This window comes from Pipistrellus kuhlii, unplaced genomic scaffold (genome assembly GCF_014108245.1).
Source record: "Pipistrellus kuhlii isolate mPipKuh1 unplaced genomic scaffold, mPipKuh1.p scaffold_m20_p_6, whole genome shotgun sequence".
In the NCBI taxonomy this organism is placed as follows: Eukaryota; Metazoa; Chordata; class Mammalia; order Chiroptera; family Vespertilionidae; genus Pipistrellus; species Pipistrellus kuhlii.
Genome location: NW_023425562.1, coordinates 55,638,282 through 55,645,696, shown reverse-complemented (window position 1 = coordinate 55,645,696; position 7,415 = coordinate 55,638,282). Strand labels below are relative to the sequence as shown.

Below are 7,415 nucleotides of genomic sequence, written 5' to 3'. Positions count from 1 at the left end.
CAGGGGCTGGGATATTTGAGATGCCTCCACATACAGGGCCTGGCATCTTTAAAGCTTGCCTCTGTCCTGCATACCGTGGAGCTCAAAACAAATAAAATAACACAAAAAGTGCTGCTCACATGCTGAGCCTCTGCCCTGGCTGAGGTAGCTCAGGTCTCGAGTTTGGCTCCCACTCAGGGAACATACTGAGCTTGCAGATACATTTCTCTCTATTCCCCTTCCTCCTGCTCTAAAATCAAGGTGTTGTTTATTTTTAATGCTGCACCTCATTCCCAGAGTAAGAAAGCGAGGCAAAAGGAGGGCAGAGGCAACCTCCCCTGGATTCCAGGTTAGGCCTCACAAAGTGAGATGGTTTGGGCACACTCAGATTCTAGGAGTCTGAGCATCTTCACCTGCCAACAGCATACTGGTGATGCACCCTAGCTTCAAGGATTTGCTAAGTACCTGGTGCCCATTCAGAGAGATGGAGGGCACTCCCCTCCCCATCCCTAACCATGTAATGGGGGGGGGGGGGGGGGGGACTCGGGAGAAGAGCGATCAGAGGGAGCTGGAGGGTTATTGTGACCTTATCCTGACCCAGCACGTGAGCAAATATCATCTTGCCCTGCGCACACAGGCCTGGGGCTGTTTCTGTGCCTCCTCCAGCATCCTGGCCACGCTGTGTTTTCTTCCCTCCACTCGAAACCAAGATGAAATCAGCCTTAGATGCCAGTTTCCTATCTTCTGCACACCCTCTGGCTGTATTTTGTTTTTCCCCATGTAATGTAAAGGGTGTTCTCTGTATACATATTTGCTTGCTTCTGAACTTTCCTGGCAGCACCCGTCAGAAACTAGTCCCCGTGGTGGCTATTGGGCTGACTGGGGGGCAGAAGAAAAGCTTTTTAGAAAATATTCTGTACTTTATAAATGTATTCTCTATTTTTAAAAAAAATAAAATAAAATAGGTGACACTATTTTAAAAAGCTGAGCCTCATTCCCAGAATAAGAAAGTGAGGCAAACTGAGGGCGGAAGGAATCTCCCCTGGCATCTCCAATACTTGGTCGCAGGAACAGACCGTAGGGAAGAATCTGAGGACCACACCACTGTTGTCACTCCCGACCTTAAAACAGGGATGCCGAGGTCTGGAAGGCACCCTCGCGATATGTTCACATGGTCATATGCTTTCCTAAAGCCTGCCAGACTGAGGTATTTTAACCTCATTCTGTTCCCTCTGAGAGAACAAAGACAGTGAATTAAAAGACAACTCAGATTCTACACCTTCAGGGATCACGTCTATGGTTCGTTACCAGCGACGTCTCTCTGAACGTGTGTGGACACCGGAACCACCAGGAGGAGGTGCCGCGTCCCCTCCTGAGCATGAAGCCAGCTCCTGGTGTTGCTTCTGCCATGGCCTCGGCCATTGAAGATTGTTCCTCCCACTCTTAGAAGGGGAGAAGGAAAGGACACATTCTGAATAAATAAAATAAAATAAAATAAAATAAAATAAAATAAAATAAAGACAACTCAGCTCAGAAAGAGAAGGATCGATGTGAAAGAGACACAGTGATTGGTTGCTCCCCACACCCCCTCACCAGGGTCAGGGATCAAGGCTGCAGCCGAGGTGAGGGCCTGGGCTGAACCGGCCTGTGCTGGTCCCTCACAAAGGGATCCGGCAGCCCAGATGCCGCTGAGGTCGCCGGCCTGCCTGACATCTTTCCCGGACCCCACCGTGCTGCCACCGCACAGCCGAGAGTGTCAGATCCACGAGTGAGGAAGAGGGGCCGCTGGAGCCAGGAGGGCCGTCCGCGGTGCCCAGTGCACACGCGGACTATGCTGGCCGGAATGGCAGCTGCCGGGGCCTCTGAGTCACCAGACCGCATGGTAGGTCAGGACCTCTCTCAGGAGACGAAAGTAATTCATGTGCAAAATGTACATTCGGATATGTATCGATGCCTTTTAGTTTTCCCAATGATTTTTACACTAGATTCTTGCCACCGAGGCCTTTTTAAGTAAGAAAGAAAAAAAGAAGAAAAAAAAAGACAACTCGGCCAAACAAGTCCCTCCAAATGTGGCAGGTGACAAGGTCCATGGAGAGGTCCTTTTAGGATGGCAACATCATCACATTTCTCAAAACACGCTGAGAAGTTGTATGCTGTATCAATAGGCCTGTATTCCGATCCAGCATCTGTATTTTTATAAATTGGCCTTAACCATATACTGAAGGAGACTCAGAAAGATGGAACAAGAACATTTATTACAGTATTGCTATTAAAAGCAAACACAAAACAAACAAACAAAAAATCTAATTTCTTGGCCACAGGGCAATGGGAATGGTGATTGGGACTGCAATTGAGTACTATACAGCCATTAAACATGATTGTTGTAAAGAATGTTTAGTGACAGGGAAAGCTTTTTTTAAGTAACGTATCTCCTAATGCGCTTGTTTGTTCCAGAAATATTTTTGAGAGCCACTACCTAGTGCAAGCACCTCTTTCTGAGCTTCCGATTCCTCGCCTGTGGAACAGGATGTACCGAGGACTGTCTCCCAGGCTGGTGAGAGGCGCGGCCCCCTGACTGGCCTTCGGTGCCCAATGGCTATTGCTTCTGCTGCTATGCTGATGTTGTCGGATCCTATACACTCATGAGGCAGCATGTCTCCAGGTAGCTCTCCCCTGCCAAACCCTCCAAAGACCCAGCAAGCTCTGAATCCACAGCCGTGGGCTGACCCCTGTCCACATCCTCGCCTACCACCTCGCCTACCCCCTCTGCCCAACTGGATCCAACCACTGGCCTCACGTTGCTTCTCCAATACACCATGCAGCCCCAGGCCTCAGGGCCTTTGCATGTGCTGTCCCCTCTGCCCAGGTCTCCCTTCCCCAGACACAGCTGCCCCCCTTCCTCCATCCTTACCTCCTTCAGGTCTCTACCCAGATGTCATTCTACCCAGGAAGCCCCTCAGCCTTCCCCATCACTCACACGTCTCTTCCTAGCACTCCACCCTCCTGCCCCTCTTGTGTCCCTGTGCTCGAGCCTTGTCGGTCTCCTCCTAGGACTGAGAGCTCCCAGGAGGAGGGGCCGCACTTCTCTTGCCCACTTTTCCTTCAATCACTATAATAGGAAAGGCTCTTCGGTGGTCAGAAACATTTCTTTCTCTTTGCTTATTACTATTTCCCAAACATGTTCAACCCTGAAGTCCTCTGCCCTCACAGCACCCAGAAACAGTGAAAACACTGTCTCCAGAGGGTGGGCCTTTAGCACGTGAGAAGGGACACTTCCTCCTCTGAGAGAGCCCCCTTTACAGTGCAGGATGCCTTCAGGGGCCAGACTTTCCAGTTCCCCACAGTGCCTGCCTCTCAGACCACCTGCTGCCTCCCGCGGGCCAGGTTCCACCTGCCAAAGCATCAGGCTCAGCTTCCTGTGGCCACATTCCAGGCCTGAGGACACACCCTACCCGATCAGCCACCCTGTTTGCTTGCCCCCAGCTGCCAGGCTGTGTGCCCTGGGCTGGGCCCTTCTTATCTCTGACTCTCAATTCTCCATCTGTGCAATGGAGGCACTAACACGCACTTTGAGTGTGCTCAGGAAGGTGTCCCGAACACTCAACCCAAGCCAGGTTCTGGGTTTCTGTCCTTGCAAAGTTTTTTTTAATTCTAAACCAGGCCGGGTAAGAGCAATCACAAGGCCCAAGATGCCCGGGTTCTTGTTCTGGCATTAAGAAGGAAGGGTTCAGCAATCTGGAGAAAGGCTGTGTGTAACTTAAGTAAGACTCCAGAGACAAATGATAATTTTGAAAGGCATTGGGGGTCAGAGGAGCCTGGCTAAAGAAACCAAGTTCTTCTTGTCTCAGGACCCCTTGCTTTTTATCAACACAAATTGTCCCAAAGGCACGGTGGAGATATACACTTCAAAGGGTAGGGCTTCCTACAGAAGCATTGCCAGATTGGGGAATTGCCTTCGGCCAGTAGGAGGCAATAACATGTAGATTAAGATGCCCTGAGCTGTCTGGCAGCAAACAATCAATTTAATGCATCCTTTCCAGGTTTGGGGAAATGCTTTTAGCCATTCCCAACAGGTGATAACATATGTGACTCAGCCCTTGTTGAGTCCCCAAGCTCCATCAACCTTTTGATGAAACTCTTGCAATTATAATGTGATGGAATTAGCTTCTGGCACCAAGATACTACATCCAATGAGCCAATACCTTGAGATCATGGGGCCTACTCCTCCTGGATTTTCAGGAAATGCGTGCAGCCAGAAGACAAGAGGGGAGGGCTCAGCTCAAGAGGAGCACCCTAAGACCCCAGGCTGAGGCGGAGAGATGGGACCACTGTCCATCCTGCAAGCTGGACCCTGGGCCAGAACAGAGATTGCTTTCTACAACCCCTCTTAAAGACAGTCTGATCCCCCAGCCAGCGTGGCTCAGTGGTTGAGCATCGACCTATAAATCAGGAGGTCATGGTTCGATTCCTGGTCAGGGCACATGCCCAGGTTGCAGGCTTGATCCCCAGGGTGGGGTGTGCAGGAGACAGCCAATCCATGATTCTCTCTCATCAATGATGTTCCTATCTCTCTCCCTCTCCCTTCCTCTCTGTAATCAATAAAAATATATTTTAAAAATAGACAGTTTGATTATAGTTATTCATTCTGAGATAAATCAGCACCCCTCCCCTGCTTCTGCTACGTGCTGGTTCTCGTGAAAGGTTGTTGCCCTGACCTGGTCATGCGTGTAAAGCGATGTCCATACCTGGCCATACCGGGTAGCACTCACATACTACCGTGTTTCCCCGAAAATAAGACACCCTCCGAAAATAAGACCTAGCGCATGGAAAGATAAGACATCCCCTGAGAATAAGACCTAGCGCAACTTTGGGAGAAAAAATTAATATAAGACACTGTCTTATTTTCGGGGAAACGGGGTAGTACCCGTGACTATTCCCCACGCCTCTGGTGAGGTCCAATTTGCCTTGCAGTTCAAGACATGTCTCCTATGCACGTTTCCCTTAAACCCTATTCATTCCCCGACTGGAGTGGCCAGCCTCTTTCTTTGTTCCCTGCCCTCCGCTTAGGGGAGGAGGCCTTCCGTCCCCGGGCCTTCCCCGGGCCTTTCTCTGGGACGAGGTGTACGAACAGCCCTCGCAGCCGCCATGCCTGACACTGCCCTGTGCAGCCACCTAGCAGCATAGAACCCCCTACTGCCCGCCTCGGTGTCCGCTGCCTGCAACACTCTCTCTGCCCGTTCTCCTCCTGCCCACTGCACCGTGTCCTGTGGAAGTCACGTCCCCATAGCCTTTCCTCCCGCTCCCAGTCTCCCTCATACCAAACTGTGGTGCACGTGTCCATGTGCAGGTCCACTCTCCCCACACGGGCGGCCGTGAGCCCGGCAGAGGGGCTGGGCTGTTCTGTGCCCAACACCCCAGTGTGTGTGTGCCCTGCAGACCCTGAGAACAGAACTGAGAAAGAGCCTGGAGATTGCCCCCCACACAGCCTGGTCCTTCCTGCTGCTCTCCTCCCTGGCTGTCGGAGGGGCACAGGGTGCAGGGGGCAGGCCTGAGGGACCTGCATCAGATGCCAGTCCCACACCTCCTGGGCAGTGGCTCCGCCTCTCTGAGCCACAGCTCCTCCTGGGCAAACTGGGAGCTTCCCAGGGGTCTTATGGGGATCAAACGAGATAACGCACACCAAGGGTCTGCATGGGGCTCGTCACGTGGTGAGTGGTCAACAGGCGTGACTCCCATCACGGCTACGGAAGCACAGTAACCTCCATCTGCTGTCTGAAACTCTCTGCTATTGTTAGACAGTCCCTAGACCTGTACACTCTGTCATTGTAAACTCTGTCACTTTAAGACAGTCTCTTATTCTATATAACACGACTTTGTTTTTAGTTCAAATAATAGAAAAGGATAAACTTAACTGTTTGGCCTTGCAAGCTAGCCATCCAATGTAACAGACTAATACAGACTAATACTGATAAGTCCCATATTCTTATGCCAAGAACAAACTCAATATGCGTTCAAGGTTACAGCTGTCGGTAACTATAGCTCACACAGAGCCCTTTGTAATATCTGCAAACAAAGAGGCTGGAAAAGTGTAAATGCGGGAGACTTCCTGTACGTGCTGCTCAGAGATTTGGAAGGAACGCGTCCCTCTGGGCCTCGCACAATAAACGACTCCTGATTGATTGGCTCGTTAAGGCGCCTTGTGTCTGGCTTGCTGATTTGCGATACAACAGGACTCTCAGAACCGCCGTTATTACCGCTCAGAGTGCCAGGCCCACCTGGTCCCCGGCAAAGGCCTGCTCTGAATCCTGGCTGCCCTGCTCAGGTCAGTCTAGTCCCCTGTCTATCTTGTTGGGGAGCATTGGGGGCAGATTCTGTCCTTTTTTGCCCCCAACCTCCTGCCCAGGAAGGGGTGAGAGTGAAGCCAGCACCGTGTACAGACACAGAAACCTGGAATCCCCCTGTTCTACCACTTGGTATTTCCCATGCCAATCGCCACCCCCTTCCCCCTCCGCCCCCCCCCCCCCCAGGTCTCCTGACCTTGCAGCCTGCAGGTGTTTAGATGTTTTATCAGGTAAATGGAGGCATTGATGGCCCCCAGCCAACCTCGGGGTGTTCCCAGGGTGACCACCTGAGAAAGGGCTTGGGGTGTGTGAAGGCAGGGGCTCTCGGGGTGGGGCCGTTATCAGTGAGCTGCTGCCGGGCTGAGCACTCCTCGGCCGCTGCTATCCGTGCGGAGCGAGGACTCGGGCTCGCCCGCCCGCCCCTGCAGACCTCCCTCCTTCGCCTCCTCTCGGCTTCCTCCAAAAGATTCTCTGAGCCCCTGTGTGTGCCCATTGCCAGGAAGAGGGACGGGAGCCCAGGGAGCTCCAGTCCAGTGAGAGAGACAAAACCACAGCCAGGTGAGTGTATCGGGAAGTGAGAGATGCCCTGACGGGTTTGGCTCAGTGGATAGAGCGTCAGCCTGTGGACTCAGGGGTCCCAGGTTCGATTCCAGTCAGGGGCATGTATCTTGGTTGTGGGCACATCCCCAGTGGGGGGTGTGCAGGAGGCAGCTGATCGATGTTTCTAACTCTCTTTCCCTTCCTCTCTGTAAAAAGTCAATAAAAAAATATTTTTTTTAATTTTTTTTTTAAGTGAGAGATGTTATAAATAAAATAGACAAGATGGAAAGGGGCTGCTGTGTGTGGCATGGCCAGGGAGGCCTATCCTCCGAGTCGGGCACGATGGGCGAGGAGGCAGCCGTGCCGAAGCCCGGAGGCCAGCAGGGCGCGCAGCCTGGGCGAAGGTCCTGGGGCCGGAATGAGCTCAATACCTTCCAGCCAAAGGGCTGGGGCTGGAGCAGAGTTGGGAAAAGACGGACTTGAAATCGCTGAGCGTCTGAAGGCCACGGGGAGGAATTTAGGTTTTAAAGATAAAAGGCAGCTGTTTAAGGCCAA

General features: G+C 52.0%; 1 non-coding gene across 1 annotated transcript; it reads left to right on the top strand.

Annotated features, from left to right (window-relative positions):
* Positions 1-1,248: 1,248 nt before the first annotated feature.
* LOC118708599 lies at positions 1,249-1,454 on the top strand. Its single transcript, XR_004984657.1, has one exon. It is a non-coding gene; the product is annotated as a small nucleolar RNA U3 (small nucleolar RNA).
* The last annotated feature ends 5,961 nt before the right edge of the window (positions 1,455-7,415 follow it).